At 38.3% G+C, this 17122-nt stretch overlaps 1 long non-coding RNA gene across 1 annotated transcript; it reads left to right on the plus strand.

The window, feature by feature from the left end:
- Positions 1-100: 100 nt before the first annotated feature.
- LOC140597492 (uncharacterized) lies at positions 101-1986 on the plus strand. Its single transcript, XR_011999311.1, has 2 exons — positions 101-380; positions 1216-1986. It is a non-coding gene; the product is annotated as an uncharacterized lncRNA (long non-coding RNA).
- Positions 1987-17122: the final 15136 nt, after the last annotated feature.

Consider the following 17122-nt stretch of genomic DNA (forward strand, 5'->3'; position numbering starts at 1 on the left):
TTTAGACTAATAATAGTATTTTAAAAAGTTTTCATTTCTTATTCCTACAAAAAACAGAAAGTAAAGTTACCAACTATTGTTACAGTAATAATAGCTTTTGTAATTGCTTATATATTTATATTTCCTGAAATCCTTGTTTCTTCATACATCTTTCAGTTACCATCTATTATATTTTCCTTTTGACATTCAAGACTCTAGTATTTCTTGCAGAGCATGTGTAGTGGTAACAAATTCCCTCAGATTTTTATAAGACAAAAATCTTAATTTATGATATTTTTGAAGTACAATTTTGCTGGATATATTATTCTTGGTTTATACTTTTTCTTCTTTTAGAACTTGGAATATATCAGCTCACTTTCTTATGGCCTCCAAAATTTCTGGTGAGAAATCTGCTTATAATTTTAGTGAAGATCCCTTATATATGATAAGTCATTTTTCTTTTGTTACCTACAAGATTCTCTGGTTTTGGCTTTTGGCAGTTTGATTAAAATGGGTCTTGATGTGGGTCTTTGAGTTTATCCTGAATAGATTTGGTTGAGCCTCCTATACTGGCTTGAATAGTAATCTCCCAAAATATATATCCACTCAGAACCCATGCAGGTGACTTTATTTGAAAGTGGTGTCTTTGTAGATACAATCAAGTTAAGATGAAAACATAGTGGATTAAGGTGGAGCTTAAATCCAATATGACTGGTGTTCTCATAAGAAGAAAGAGATTCATAAACAAATCCAAAAGGAGAGCACCATGTAAAGACAAAGGCAGAGAGTGGAGTGATATATCTACAAGTCAAGTAATTTCAAGAATGGCCAGCAACCACCAGGAACAAGGAGAGAACCTCCGGTCACCACCAATCTTGTCAACACTTTAATTTGAACTTCCAATCTTCTGAATTAGGAGAAAATAAATTTTTGTTGTTTTAAGCTACCCAATTTTTAGTAGTTTGTTACAGTGGCCCTAAGAAACTAATAAAACTCCCCTTAGTCTTTAGATGCATAAGGTTGCAGCTGAATTTGGAACTTCAGTTGTAGACCTGTTGGAATGAATAAGTTTCTTTCACAAATTAGAATAGCAAATTAATGGAATCCTTATTTCCTAGTGATGAAGTTTAGGTAATGTGAGATTATATAGTGTCATGGTGTTTGAAAAATGTATGAAGAGTTTTAGGTTTATGTGGATGTAAACTCGGGGTCCTTGCTTTCTGTTGTCCTTTTAAGATACGTCAAGGGTTACTGTACAAAAAGAAGGACTTTCGAGAGACTGGAGACAAGGATAAAGAAGAAAAGATCTGAGAGCTATTTCTAAGGAGGAAAAAATGGCCTACCCCAATACTGATTCCCTCCCTTATGTTTTCCAGAAATATTTCAGGATTTCTATGAGCCATTGTCTGCTATAAGCTTATCACTCTTACTCTTCCCTAAAATACTTACTTATTATGACTATCTGATATAAATTCACCATAATATTTTAGTTTAAGGAAATAAGTTCATTTTTTATTGTATTATTATTGTCACTGTTACTATTTTCAATAACAAGCTGTCAATTTAATCGGGAGCAGATATGACTTAACACACTTGAGTAGAAAAGGTAACTCTAAGTTTCTACCAGCTATCTTGCTTTGTCTTTTTGCCAACAGAGATGTCCCAAGCAGAGATTGTTCCTTTAATCACAGTCCGTAATGGAAAGGCATATAAAGCATACAAACATATAGCTCCTGATTAAAAGTAAATGTGCTTAAAATTACTAAAAGTAATGTTTTATGCCACTGAAGTTTGGGGGCTATTTGTTACCAAAGCAAATCTATCTAAAAACAGTCTTTAAAAATAAAAATGTAACAACTTTTACAAGACTAAGTTTAATGGTTGGCAGATGATTAATGGGTAAAATGAAATTTTGTAAATTTCTTCATCTTTCACAGCTTAGATGGAATATATATTGTTGTAATTGAAATATCACAAAAAATAAAAACTAGAACTATTACCATTTAATATTTCTTTCTTAATTCTCTCTCCTATTAGTAGCCTTAAGTAACATTTATTAGATTTAGCAAATGTGTATGCATTGTAATAGGACTTTATGGAAACTCATATCATGGTTTGGAATCACTTTCCACATTTATGATTTGGAATCATTTTCCACATTCATGATTTTTCACATCCTTGTGATGCGCTCTGCGCAATAAAATATAAGGGAAATCACAGTGGATCAGTTATGCATTTAGGCCTCAAGTGTTATTGAATACTTCTGCCTATTTTCTGGAACTCCTTCTATGACTATGAGAGAAAGCCAAAGATAGCTTATTGGAAGATGAGAGACAGGGGGGATGCTAGAGCCAGCTCTTATTGACTTGGAGGAGCCAATCATGTGTATCTTTTACGAACTTCACATTCAGCTAAATCACATCGTCGTTGCTAGACCAAAATTACCAAGGCTGAACACTGATCTGCCTTTCTGAGTCAAAATGTTTTCTCAGTGTTATCTCTTTGTATTGGGGTCTTAATTCGGTAAATTTTTTCAACATTTGAAATCACTGAGTTTCTGAAATCTCTATTTTATTTTTTATTCCTACTTGCAAACTGGCCACTTTTTTTCAGTTTGCCTCTTTTTTTCAAAATACGTTTCTTAAAGAAATCACCCCAAACTGAAACATACTACCAATGCCAATCTTTAGATCTAAACATTTCTTAGTTATCCAGTCTTCCTTGTAAATTACTTCAAAAAACAATTTTATCAAATATTTCACCAATGCAGTCTTTAACTTCTGATTAACGTTGTCTTTTACAATCTGGAGAATTTATAAGCCAATGCCACATACTTTATTTTTTAAGGCACCACTTTACTTTTGATACTATCAACTGGGAGGTTTGTCTCAACATTATACTCCATCAAGAATATAATTTGGTGACGATTCTACTGTCTGCAGTGAGATGTAGATTGCTGTGGTAGTGAAAGGGGACATTGCAAATTATGTCCTACTTCTTAGAGGTTTCTACTCTAAGAAGCACATGACTTCATATAATGTGTGGAGTGGCAAAGAATAATACTATCATTTTCCCAAAAAGGGGGAAAGCAAAAATCTACAATAACATTAATGATTACTACAGTAGCTATTAAAAGAAGAAATAATAGAATATCACATATACCAGATCTAAAGAATGACATGATTTGAGGAAGAAAGACATGTGGCTATTTGTTTTGGTGTACAATGATATAATCACATGCAGAGTGCAGAGTGCAATATTGGATGTGAAAAGAGAGCCAGCATCTGGATGCTGCACAGAAACAGTATCAATGACCAGTTAGTCTTAACAAGAGCAGCAGGGTGAAGAAAAGAAAACTACAGCAATATTCATATGAGTAACTACATGTCCTATTCCATTTTGGCACGGAAGGCGGCTCAGAATATCAAGATAACAAAAAGTAAAAGATGTATGCCTCAGTTTCATTCTTGGGATAGCTATCTGGCTAGTTTTGTGGGAAAGAAGGAGGCAAGCATTAAAACGAATATGAAACTGAAGCTTTAAAGTTGGCCAAATTTTTGTTTATAATTGAAATGACCATAAAATTGGAAATGTGCACAAGACAGGCACTACTGTGGAATTAGAAGGGAGATTTTAAAATATTGCTGAAGGCAGTGTTTGTACACAAACAAAATAGGCACAGCCATTTCTTATTATTGGTGGGTAGTTATATTCTATAAAGTGACCACACATGCCAAAATAGCAAATACAGAACCACTTTTCCTAAGGATAATGCAGGGATATATTCCTGAGAACTGATCACAACATCTTTATCAACTGATCAATATATAACTTTGTTTTATGTTTCTCTTTAAAAATACTTTCTTTAATATATATTGTTGATTGATTAACTTTGAATTAATGGCAAATAGCACTATAACTCTTGTCTGAATGCAGCTTACCACATGTATTTTCTTTGTAAGACACATTGTACACTTTTGCACATAGGAACACTAGACAGCACTTCAGCATGATATTGGAGACCAAAAGAAGCTAAATCAACGATAAAAAGCTTAAATATGTAAAAACAAAACAAAGAATAAAAACCAAAGTATGACACCAAATAGACTAAGGGATATGGCAGGAGGAAGGATTATTAAGTTGAGACTATTTCACTTACAGGTGAGAAATGTCGACCGTACCTTGATTCTAAGTTTTCGTAAAAATGCAAAAGTCTAAGACTCTAAGAAGTGTTGTGAGAACAGAGCAAATAAGATATTTCTGTGGTTGGAGTAGTGAGTTCTAGTTTGGAGTTCGAGAAGAACTTTTCAAAGTTCTTTTCAAGAATAATTTTGAATAAATAATAAATGTATACATATATATTTGTATGCAAATGTATTTATAATTGTAAGAAATCATGAAACGTCAGGAATATAAAAAATGAGCTATCTCTCTTACTCAAGTCCTCCTACTATTCAGAACTCCTTATTGGATGACACATAGTGTTACAAAGAGGGAAGGAATCTAGAAGGACATGGCATTTGAACAGGGCTTTAATAGGTCTTCTGGATTTGGAGAAATGAAGATGCATTATCAGTGCATTTATAGAGACAGTATGAGAAAATCTCGATTGAGGGGATCCCTGGGTGGCTCATTGGTTTAGGACCTGCCTTTGGCCCAGGGCGTGATCCTGGAGTCCCGGGATCGAGTCCCACCTTGGGCTCCCTGCAGGGAGCCTGCTTCTCCCTCTGCCTGTGTCTCTGCCTCTCTCTCTCTCTCTCTCTCTGTGTCTCTCATGAATAAATAAATAAAATATTAAAAAAAAGAAAATTGCCAATTATAGATTTAGTGAGAAGTTCCAAGTTACATGATCATATTACAATTCTCTTTTGAATCATGAGTTAAATATGCCAAGGAGTAGAAGTTATATCAGTGGATCTCAGAAGTGTATTCTTAATTTCCCTTCACTGTTAAAATTGTTCCTTAATATCCCACGAAAATCTTTACCTATTAATTTCATCCTAGTGACTTATTTTAGTACAAAAAGGATTATATAAGACTACAAGAAAGCCAAATCAAACAGTAAAAAGAAATTAATGAAATACAACCTTGTTTGAATTTAACTGTTATTTCTGATAGTTTCAAAAACCTTTGGGGTTTTAAACAAACTCAACTGAAATAGTTCTACAGTCCCATGAAGTAGGTGCAGGCATTATAATCTCTATATTACAGCTGGGAACCTTGAGGCACAAAGCCATTTAAGCGATATGTCTGAGGTCACTGAGCAAGTAAGTCACTGGTGAGGCCAATAATAGAATCCCAATTGTTCAGCTAGTTCTTTGTTCAGAAGACCATATTGGTTTTTTTATTACGCCAAGGATAAAATTTAGCTTTATATCAGAGGATATTTCTTCTTACATGCCAACCAAAAAATCAACATTTAAAAAAATCATTAAATGGGGATCCCTGGGTGGCGCAGTGGTTTGGTGCCTGCCTTTGGCCCAGGGCGCAATCCTGGAGACCCGGGATCGAATCCCACATCAGGCTCCCAGTGCATGGAGCCTGCTTCTCCCTCTGCCTGTGTCTCTGCCTCTCTCTCTCTCTCTCTGTGACTATCATAAATAAATAAAAATTAAAAAAATTAAAAATAAAATAAAATAAAATAAAAAAATAAAATATAAAAAAATCATTAAATGGATATTAAATCAAATCATATTTCATGCTTGAGATTTTCAAGTTACTCTCAGAAAAGTGTTTTCTTGTTGTTTAAGAGGAAAATACCCATACATAGTTTTTTGTTGTCATCATCTCAATTCATAAAACTTTTCTCCCTCCCCTAAATATTTAATGACTCTATTTAACTATGAGTATGTTCTGGTTTCTGCACAAGAAAATGCAAGCCATAGTAATTGGCTTTGCCTTCAGACAGCTGAGTCAGCAAGAAATCAGAGAGCCTATAGAAACCTTTTTATTTCCTATCAGTTTTTCAGAGTTTTAAGCCATTGAAATATATTGAAAAAAATCTGGGAGGGAACTAAACCATGCAAATTAACCTTACATCTGCTTTATACAACTCTTGAACCTCCAGATTTGTAATTCCTTATCTGTGGCTGCTCAAACAATTTTCTGGTTCATAACGCTGTCTGTGCCATGGTAGGAAAGGAAAGTGGATTATAGTCTGAAGCACATGTTTGTCTCAAAGTGCTTCTATTCTTCCAGTCATGAAGAGAATCTTTTTCCCCTCTTGTGGGAATCCTCGAGAGCTAGAAATTCTATGTTTTAAGTTTCATATCTACGCATATGGATTTTGTGGAAATGATTTTATAAAGTTCAAAATTGTTAAATATATTAAAAGAAATATATGCTCCTACACTCTAAAAAAGGACTATAGATATATTTATCTCTCTTTATACACTATATGCCTATCACATATAAACTCATATAGACATACATTTACACAAATGTAACATAGGCCATTTTAGAATTACAAGCAATTATAATATTAGATAGCATTTACTAAGAAATCACCTTTTACCAGACACTCTGTGAAAGTTTTTGTATATAATATCTTATTTGTCCTCATTACATTACAGAGTGACTATTATTATTACTTTGACTTACTTAACAAGGAAACTGAGACACTGAGAGCATATGTCAATTGTCCAAAGTTACACAGCTTTTACGTGGGACAACAGTGTTGGAAACACAGGTGGTTTATTTTTCCTACACTGCGTGTGAATAGAAATTATTTGTGGACATGTGAGTAAAATAAAAATGTAAAGTCTAGAGGTTTAGTCAAAATTGACTAGATTCATAAACTAAGATCTAGAAAAGAGAAATGTCTTCCATAGGTTGTACAGTCAGTCACCCAGGTCCCAAATCTGGAAAATGGCTCCGACAGCATTGCATTATTGCTCTCACAGTTGTCATAATGAAATGATGTCATAAATTGCAAAACAGGTAGGAACTATCTTTTATATAGATAGCCATTTTTTTACATTTTTCCGGCTGAGATAATTTTTAAAATTAGGTAGATGAAATATTTTCCACTTGTTTAGTTTTCTGTTAATGTTTATAAGACAATTGCAAAGGATATATATATATATATATATATATATATATATATATATATAGGGATTTCCACTTTCCTATGGCTAGTGTTCAACAACTTTTCTCTACAGCCATTTATTATTCAAACTCCTCCATAAATGTCACAGAAATAGCTTAAGACACTCGGATATCTGAAATGCTACCATCAGTGCAACATCTTAGTATTTATCTTAGGGTAATCTTTTTTGGTAGGTTTTACACTCTTTACTCTTCCCTTTCTCCTCTGAGTTTGTCTCCATGTTATTCTGGTCACACCTACGACTTTTAAATGTGCTTCCTCTCACTTCTGTGTGAACAGTTCTTTAACAAATATTGATGTTCTTAATTTTTATTCTATAGCCTACTATTCTTAGTATAAACCACCCCATGGTGGAGGGTGATCATATTTCCCATAATAAACATATTTGGATAATTCTGTATGTGAATGACATGCACACACATACACAACAGAGGACAGTGACCTTCAAATTCCACTTGTTTACTGTACTTTCTCAACCATCCACAGTGAAGGGTACAAAACACATACCAATGATGGTCAGAGGTAGCCCCACAGGGATAGAACACCTATACTGAGGTCGAAAGCTCCAGAATGATTCAGTTATGTGACTGTATCTGGAATAATTTCTTGAAGTTCTATATTTTAGTAACTATCTTCATGTGGTACTATGTTGATAAAATTTCCTGCTAAAGGTTCATTAAAACAAAACAAAACAAAATGAGAAACCAGATTCAAAAGCTTCTCTGATCTCCCTTGGTTTCTGGAAGGACCTCACTTTCCCATTTAAGGCTGACTTGCTACAATTTAAAACTTTACTCTCAAACTCAACAGTACCATTTCCTCTCTCACCTTCCCAACTGTGTAGCACAGATTAGTCTTACCTTGAGCTAATGAAAGATGGAGTTAAGCAGAGAAAATTATGGTCTGTCTTTCCCAAACTTCCCTTCCCTCCTTTTGTGTACTGAGGCATGAGTTAAGAAAGGGAACTCCAATATTTTCTTACTCACTAGCGTGGGATTGTAGTCTTTTCTTTGCTTGATATAATTATTATATTCATGTCTATGAGCTCCAACAAACCATGACAAAGTATTTGTGTGCAGCTCCCCTCGGCATTTTTACATTTGTGGGTTTGGCCCCATCTCTCAGCTGACCCTTAGCTGATGAATTCCTTTAATGTTTAATGTCCCTTTTGCCCCTTCACTCCTCAAATCTGTAGGTGTCATGGCAAGGCTATATCCCCCAATTGTATTTGCCCTTCGAGGTCCCGTGGGACCCTGCAGAATGCTTCCCCTGTATACTTGGAGAAGGTGTTTCTGCTCCTTCTCATGTCGGCAGCTTACCCATACGCACAGATACACACATTCCCTCCCCCCTCTCTTTCTTTTCTCTTTCCAATTCTCCTTCCTTCTGTTCATTTAGCACAGGAGAATTTCAGCAATCCTTGTTCCAAGCACATGTATAAACAAAGAATGAAAACTGTTTCCTCTTCTTGAAGCCTTTACCAAACTTTCAAAATAAAATTCATAGAGCCCCCTTCCATGTCCCCAAAGTGGGAAGGCTTTCCATGAACAGCAATCTCTGCAACATGTCAACCATAGTATTATTTTCCAATGTTCATTCTATAGTAATTGGTAGGGATGAATGAGCAGGGTTAACGTGTGTCCTTTCTCTAACCGGCACCTCTCAACAATTCCAATTTCCGGTGGGTCTCTGAATTTAGAATGTTAAGTACTTAAAACAAGGTGCCGTCAGCTTACACCATAAGTCCAGAATACAAGAAACCACCCACATTTTGTTACACTGGATCAAAGATGATTCATGGGAGAGAAAGCAGTGGTTGCAAAGGCCCTTAAGGGCCATTGTCTTCTGGCATCTTAACAAACTCTGACTTCATCTTTGACATTTAACTGCTGAAAGTTTTCAAGCCCTGTGTCATCTGCCCCACAACTGGCTAAGCTGATAAGAAAGGCTGGGTGCTCCCTCCTTTGGCACGAGTAGGAAGTTCCAACCATGCAAATCCCAGGCCCATTCATGGGAACATTCACTCAAGCAGATCCCCTAATTTCAAGAAAAGCCTAACTGGTCTCTTTTATCTGTTATCTCCAGGCTCTGCTTTTGGACCTGCTCGTGAGATAACCGTTTTTTTGTTTTGTTTTGTTTTGTTTTTTTTTTAAGAAGGCTTCATTATGTGAGTAATAAACCTTACTGTATCCTCTCTCTCTGTTTTGTGGGGGTTTTTTTGTTTGTTTGTAAAAAATCACTTTTTGTTTAGGTATCCATGACATGTAACGTCATGTTGCTTTCAGGTGCACACATAATGATTCAATATTTGTATATATCATGAAATGATCATGATGCAGACTCCTGACCACACTCCTGCCAAGGAAGAGAACCTGCCCCTGAAGCAAGCCCGGGAATCATCCTTATGATGATCCTTTGAGAACGTACCTTGCAGAAACGTAGTAGGCCTGGAGGGAGCTGACTAGTTCCCGGTGAAGACGGCCGCCTTGGAGCACTCCCATCCCCAGCTGAGGAAGCTCGACGGGGCGTCAGTTGTCCAACGTGTCGTGGAGGCCAAGCATCTGGGCAGGCAGCCCCAACTGGTCGAGGGTCTGACTAGGGGCCCAGTCACCCCACAGTGCAGCACATCCCTGGACAATGGAGGGAGCCGGTCCTGTCACGGCAGGGAGGTGCCCCTGGAGATCTGGCTGGAAGCCCTGGAGGAGGCTCCCCACATCCAGGACCCGCCCCGTCATCCTGTGCCATGGAGCCGGCCGGCAGGTGCATGTGCTCTGCCTGCCCAGGCCTCCCCACGCAAGCAGCGCGGCCTCCCTGAGGAGAACACACACGCCGCGAGGACCCGCCAGATCTGGCGTCTTCGGCCCACGGCCCAGACCCGGGCGCTCTCCCCCGGACCGCCAGGAGCGTCTCGTGTGTCGACGAGACCCAGGACAGGCGGCGGCTCACGTCTAGGACACCGCCGAGGAGGGGCGCTGCGTGCGGCCAGCGTGCGTGACGTGCGTGCGTGACGTGCGCCTGACGTCCGGTACGCCGTGCGCAATGAGGTCACGCGGATGCCCCCCGCGGAGCGCTGAGGGTGCGGCCGGGGTGTCGCCCCTGTGTCCTCTGCGGAGGGCTGAGAACCCAGCCGAGTGGTGGGGGCGTCTGTGGGCCCCAGCTGGAGCGGGGCCGCGTCGCGGACGAGGCCCAGGAGCGCGTCCCCGTGTGTGTGACGGAAGCCGACCCGCTCTTCAGCGAGGCCCAGGCCTCCGTCCAGGCGGCGAGGCCTCTGCCGCGAGCACGTGGGAGCCCTGCAGGCCCTGCCCGGAGACCCCGTGGACAGGCCTCGCCGCAGCCGGGGACAAAGGCTGCAGGACGGCGTCCAGCTCTGGGGAACGTCCTGGACCAGCTGCAGGCGGCCTCGGGAAGGGGAAGTCGGCCCGGGCGGAGCTGCGGTGGCCCCGGGGCCTGGCGCACGGCGGCCGCGGACCCTCCACGCCCTCAACCACGTGGCGCTGCCCCTGTCGGGTGTGGGCCGGGTCCGTGCCAGCCGCTGTGCAGCGCTCAAGCTCGACGTCCTGCCCTGGATCCTGATTCCAGGACGTCAGAGGCCACAAACGCCTTCACAGCAGGTACTGATTGGGCCCGTGGGGGAGGGGACGGCGCACCACACCCTGCTGCTTCTTTTTCTTTTTTTCTTTTTCGTTTCTTCAGAGGGAAACTCAAACACCCTTTCTTTTCTTTCCTTTTCTTTTCTTATCTTTTCTTTTCTTTTTTTTCTTTTTTCTACCTTTTTTTTTTTTAATGCACCAAGATGTTCAATTGTGTGAATAGTTCAAATGGATTTTCTCATATGGGAAGAGGATGAAGCAGGTGCACATGTTCTTTGAACAGAGGTTAGAAGGTAGGAACTCCTGTGTGGGGTCCCATAAGCACCCCCAGCTACAGTAGTACCATGGGAATAATAAGTTGGATGTGGTGAAGACTGTGAGGAAAATAAAAAAATAAAAAACCACTTGAATTGAATGTGGCATAATCGGGCTTAATATCCTACCCAAAGTTGAGGTGGCACCAGTGTGGGGGTACATCCCACTCCCACGGGGTGAGTGAAACTGGCTCTGCACGGAGGCTGGCGAGGGACCACTACCACAGGCTCTGGCGGCGGCCGGTTCCTTCTTCTAATGCCTTTTTTGGTAACTTGGTTCTGCTGCCTACTGGCAGGCTTTCACGTGAGCTGCTGAAGGACGGTTTGTGCTTTGAACTGTGTCGCAGGGATCCCTGGGTGGCGCAGCCGTTTGGCGCCTGCCTTTGGCCCAGGGCGCAATCCTGGAGACCCGGGATGGAATCCCACATCAGGCTCCCGGTGCATGGAGCCTGCTTCTCCCTCCGCCTGTGTCCCTGCCTCTCTCTCTCTCTCTGTGACTATCATAAATAAATAAAAAATTTTAAAAAAATTAAAAAAAAAATAAATAAAGGTGATAATACTTTTGATTTGCATGATATCTTTTTTAACATGTCAAATGATTTAAAGGCTATTAAATCATTTATTTGTTCATATATGGAATCAGTTGCAGTCAAAAACATGAGATGAGTTACCATGGGAAAAAGAAAAAAATTAGGCTCTACTTCAGAGTATCAGCTGTTAGGGTTTGGGTGAGAGATGAGGATGCTGACTAAAAAGTTAATAAAGTGAAAAGCAGCTTTTCACATAGGGGATATGAAAATCCTTGAATCCTTTCATTTCAATTGAAATTGTCAATTGAATTTGTACAATTGTCTCCTGTTTGCAATGTATTAAAAATAATTTTAACCTGAGGAGAATATTTATAAGCTATAGAAAGGAACCATTTACATCATTTTGTTGTTGTTTTGCTTTGCTTTTGCTTTTTCTTTTACTTTAATTCTAGTTCCTCCTTTCTATCATGACTAATCTCTTATCACTTAGCTTCACTCACCTGTATTATAGACAAAGAAAATGGATGATAGCAGTTGGGTATCATTGCAGATGAGTATACTACAGGTGAATTTCATGAAATATATATATTATAGACCAGTTTTGGTACTTTCAGTAATAGAACCCATATTGCACCGTATTTGTAGCAACTGAGGCTTATATTTAAATCATCAGTCTCTATTTTTTTCTAAATTGCTTCTGTTTATTGATTAGGCAAATGTACCTTTTATTATTCATTGATTAATCCCAGAAATAAGAAGAAATGCTTTTTTCATAATATTATATATCTTGGAATTCATTGATACACATTAAAGTTTAATTTGCTCTGGGATGGTTCTTCTATGGCTTGAGAAAATTGAGTTATTATCTAAAACATTTAAAAATTATTTTTAAAAAGATTTTATTTCTTTCAGAAAGAGAGAGATTGAGAATGAGAGAGAGAGAGGCAAAGAAACTCAAGTAGATTTGTGCTGAGCATGGAGCCCAATCATTGGTATTATGACCTGAACAGAAACCAAGAGTTGGACACTTAACTAGTCATCCAAGTAACCTAAAATTACTGACTTTTATATGGTCCCAATGAGATGAAAGTCAGATACAAACTTAGGAATTTTTCTAATTTTCCTTAGGTATTTATTCATAAGTCGAAGGTTTTCCTAGACATTTATCCATGTACCTTTTGTGTGTGTAAGAAAACTAGGAAGGAAGACTATTTTCTCCCTTTATGAGAATTTGGACTCTATAAGGCATCTGGTAAATATAAAAATGATACTTTCAAAAGCTTTAAGAATATGACGATTCCCAGTTGCCAAGAATTTTACTTCATTAGAGCACATAGCACCAGATAAAGTAAGGAGAGCCTTTATCCTGCTTAAAGCCTGGGACATTTATATTTATATATATATATATATATATATATATATATATATATATATACACACACACACACACACACATACATACATATACATATATATATTACTTATAATACATATGTATAAAATATTATATGTACAATATAAAATATAAATATAAAAATAAAATAAACAAAATATAAAATATTATATGTATAATATTATATGTATAAAATACATATAATACATATGTATATGTATTTTATTGGAGTTCAATATGACAACATATAGCATAACACCCAGTGCTCATCCCATCAAGTGCCCCCCTCCGTGCCCATCACCCAGTCATCCCATCCCCCCGCCCACCTCCCCGTCCACTACCCCTTGTTTGATTCAAAGACTTAGGAGTCTCTCATGTTCTGTCACCTTCACTGATATTTCTCACTCGTTTTCTTTCCTTTCCCTTTTCACTATTTTTTATATTCCCCAAATGAATGAGACCATATAATGTTTGTCCTTCTCTGATTGACTGACTTAACTCAGCATAATACCCTCCAATTCCATCCATGTTGAAGCAAATGGTGGGTATTTGTCATTTCTAATGGCTGAGTCATATTCCATTGTATGCATATACCACATCTTCTTTTATCATTAATCTTTCAATGGACAACGAAGCTCCTTCCACAGTTTGACTATTGTGCACATTGCCACTATAAACGTTGGGGTGCAGGTGTCTCGGCTTTTCACTGCATCTGTATCTTTGGGGTAACTCCCCAGAAGGGAAATTGCTGGGATCTAGGGTAGCTCTATTTTTAACTCTTTGAGGAACCTCCACTCTGTTTTCCAAAGTGGCTGTGCCAGCTCACACTTTCAGAACAGTGCAAGAGGGTTCCCCTTTCTCCACATCGTCTCCAACATTTCTTGTATCCTGTATTGTTAATTTTCACCATTCTCACTGGTATGAGGTGGTATCTCATTGTGGTTTTGATTTGTATTTCCCTGATGGCAAGTGATGCAGAGCATTTTCCCATGTGCTTGTTGGCCATGTGTAGGTCTTCTTTGGTGAAATGTCTGTTCATGTCTTTTGCCCATTTCATGATTGGATTCTTTGTTTCTTTGGTGTTGAATTTAATAACTTCTTTATAGATCTTGGATAGTAGCCCTTTATCTGATAGGTCACTTGCAAATATCTTCTCCCATTCTGTAGGTTGTCTATTATTTTGTTGAATATTTCTTTTGCTGTGCAGAAGCTTTTTATCTTGATTAAAATTGTTCATTTTTGCTTTTGTTTCCCTTGCCTTCATAGATTTATCTTGCACGAACTTGCTGCGGCCAAGTTAAAAAAGGTATTGCCTGTGTTATCCTCTAGGATTTTGAGGAATTCTCGCCTCACATTTAGATCTTTCATCCATTTTAAGTTTATCTTTGTGTATGGTGTAAAAGCATTGTCTAGTTTCATTCTTTTGCACGTGGCTGTCCAATTTTCCCAGCACCATTTATTGAAGAGTCTGTCCTTTTTCCTGTGGATATTCTTTCTGGTTTTGTCGAATATTGACCATAGAGTTGAGGGCCCATTTCTAGGTTCTCTCTTCTGTTCCATTGACCTATGTGTCTGTTTTTGTGCCAATACTACACTATCTTGAGGATCACAGCTTTGTAGTACAGCTTGAAACCCGGCATTGGGATGCCCCCAGCTCTGGTTTTCTTTTTCAATATTCCCCCGGCTGTCTTTTCTGATTCCATACAAATCTTAAGATGATTTTTTCCAACTCTCTGAAGAAAGTCCGTGGTATTTTGATAGGGATTGCATTGAATGTGTAAATTTCCCTGGGTAGCATTGACATTTTCACAGTATTAATTCTGCCAATCCATGAGCATGGAATATTTTGCCATCTCTTTGTGTCTTCCTCAAATTCTTTCAGAAGTATTCTGTAGTTTTTAGGGCATAGATCCCTTACCACTTTGGTTAGGTTTATTCCTAGGTATCTTATGCTATTGAGTGCAAGTGTAAATGGGATTGACTCCTTAATTTCTCTTTCTTCAGTATCATTGATAGTGTAGAGAAATGCCACTGATTGCTATGCATTGATGTTTGTCTCCTGCCACATTACTGAATTGCTGTATGAGTTCTAGCAATCTTGGGGTGGATCTTCTGGGTTTTCTGTGTACAGTAAGTATCATGTCGTCTGCAAAGAGGGAGAGTTTGACTTCTTTACCAATTTGAATGCCTTTGATTTCTTTTTGTTGTCTGATTGCTGAGGCTAGGACTTCTAGTACTATGTGTTGAATAGCCGTGGTGACAGTGGACATCCCTGTTGTGTTCCTGATCTTGTGGAAAGGCTCCCAGTGTTTTTCCATTGAATGATATTTGCTGTGGGCTTTTCATAGATGGCGTTTAAGATGCTGAGGAATGTGCCCTCTATCCCTACACTCTGCAGAGTTTTGATCAGGAATAGATGCTGTATTTTGTCAAATGCTTTCTCTGCATCTATTGAGGATCATATGGTTCTTGTTTTTTCTCTTGTTGATATGATCAATCACATTGATAGCTTTATGAGTGTTGAACCAGCAGATAAATCCCACTTGGTCATGATGAACAATCCTTTTAATGTACTGTTGGATTATATTGGCTAGTATCTTGTTGAGAAATTTTGCATCTGAGTTCATCAGATATTGTTCTATAATTGTGCTTTTTGGTGGAGTCTTTGTCTGGTTTTGAAATTAAGGTGATGATGGTCTCATAGAATGAGTTTGGAAGTATTCCACCCCTTTCTATCATTCAGAACAGCTTTAGTAGAATAGGTATTGTTCCTTCTTTAAATGTTTGATAGAATTCCCCTGGGAAGCCATCTGGCCCTGGACTTTTCTGTCTTGGGAGGTTTTCGATGACTGCTTCAATTTCCTCCCTGGTTATTGTCTTATGCAGGTTTTCTATTTCTTCCCATTCTAGTTTTGGTAATTTGTGGTTTTCCAGAAACGCTTCCATTTCTTCTAGATTGCCTAAAATATTGGCATATGGCTGCTCATAATATGTTTTAAAAATCGTTTGTATTTCCGGTATGGTTGTAATCTCTCCTTTTTCATTCATGATTTTATTAATTAGAGCCTTTTTTCTTTTGTTTTTAATAAGGCTAGCTAAGGGTTTATCTATCTTATTAATTCTTTCAAAGAACCAACTCCTGGTTTTGTTGATCTGTTCTACAATTCTTCAGGTCTCTGTTTCATTGAGTTCTGCTCGAATCTTTATTAACTCTCTTCTTCTGCTTGGTGTAGATTTTATTTGCTGTTTTTTCTCCAGTTCCTATAGGTGTAAAGTTAGCTTGTGTATTTGAATTCTTCCCAATTTTTTGAGGGATGCTTGTATTGCAATGTATTTCCCTCTCAGGACTGCTTTTGCTGTATCTCAAAGTTTTGAATAGTTGTATCTTCATTCTCATTAGTTTCCATGAATCTTTTTTATTCTTTAATTTCCTGGTTGACCCATTCATCTATTAGCAGGATGCTCTTTAACCTCCACATGTTTGAATTTCTTCCAAATTTCTCCTTGTGATTGAGTTCAAGTTTCAAAGCATTATGATCTGAAAATATGCAGGGGGCAATCCCAGTCTTTTGGTATCCCTTGAGACCTGATTTGTGACCCAGTAGATGGTCTATTCTGGAGATACTTCCATGTGCACTTAGAAGAATGTGTATTCAGTTGCGTTTGGATGTAAAGTTTTGTAAATATCTGTGAAATCCATCTAGTCCAGTGTATCATTTAAAGTTCTTGTTTCTTTGAAGATGTTGAGCTTAGAAAATTTGTCATTTGCAGAAAGTGCCATGTTGAAGTCTCCCAGTATTAGTGTATTATTATCTAACTATGTCTTGACTTTGGTTATTAGTTGATTGGTATACTTGGCAGCTCCCACATTACGGGCATAAATATTCATGATTGTTAGGTCCTCTTGTTCAATAGATCCTTTAAGTATAATATAGTGTCCCTCTTCATCTCTTACTACAGTCTTTGGGATAAACTCTAATTTATCTGATATGAGGATTGCTACCCTGCTTTCTTTTGAGGACCATTTGAATGGTAAATGGTTCCCCAACCTTTCATTTTCAGGCTGTACGTGTCCTTAGGTCTAAAATGAGTCTCCAGTAGACAGCAAATAGATGGGTCTTGCTTTTCTATCCAGTCTGAAACCCTGAGTCTTTTGATGGGATCATTAAGCCCATTCATGTTCAGAGTTACTATTGAAAGATATGAAT

This window comes from Vulpes vulpes, unplaced genomic scaffold, assembly GCF_048418805.1.
Source record: "Vulpes vulpes isolate BD-2025 unplaced genomic scaffold, VulVul3 u000000762, whole genome shotgun sequence".
Taxonomy (NCBI): Eukaryota; Metazoa; Chordata; class Mammalia; order Carnivora; family Canidae; genus Vulpes; species Vulpes vulpes.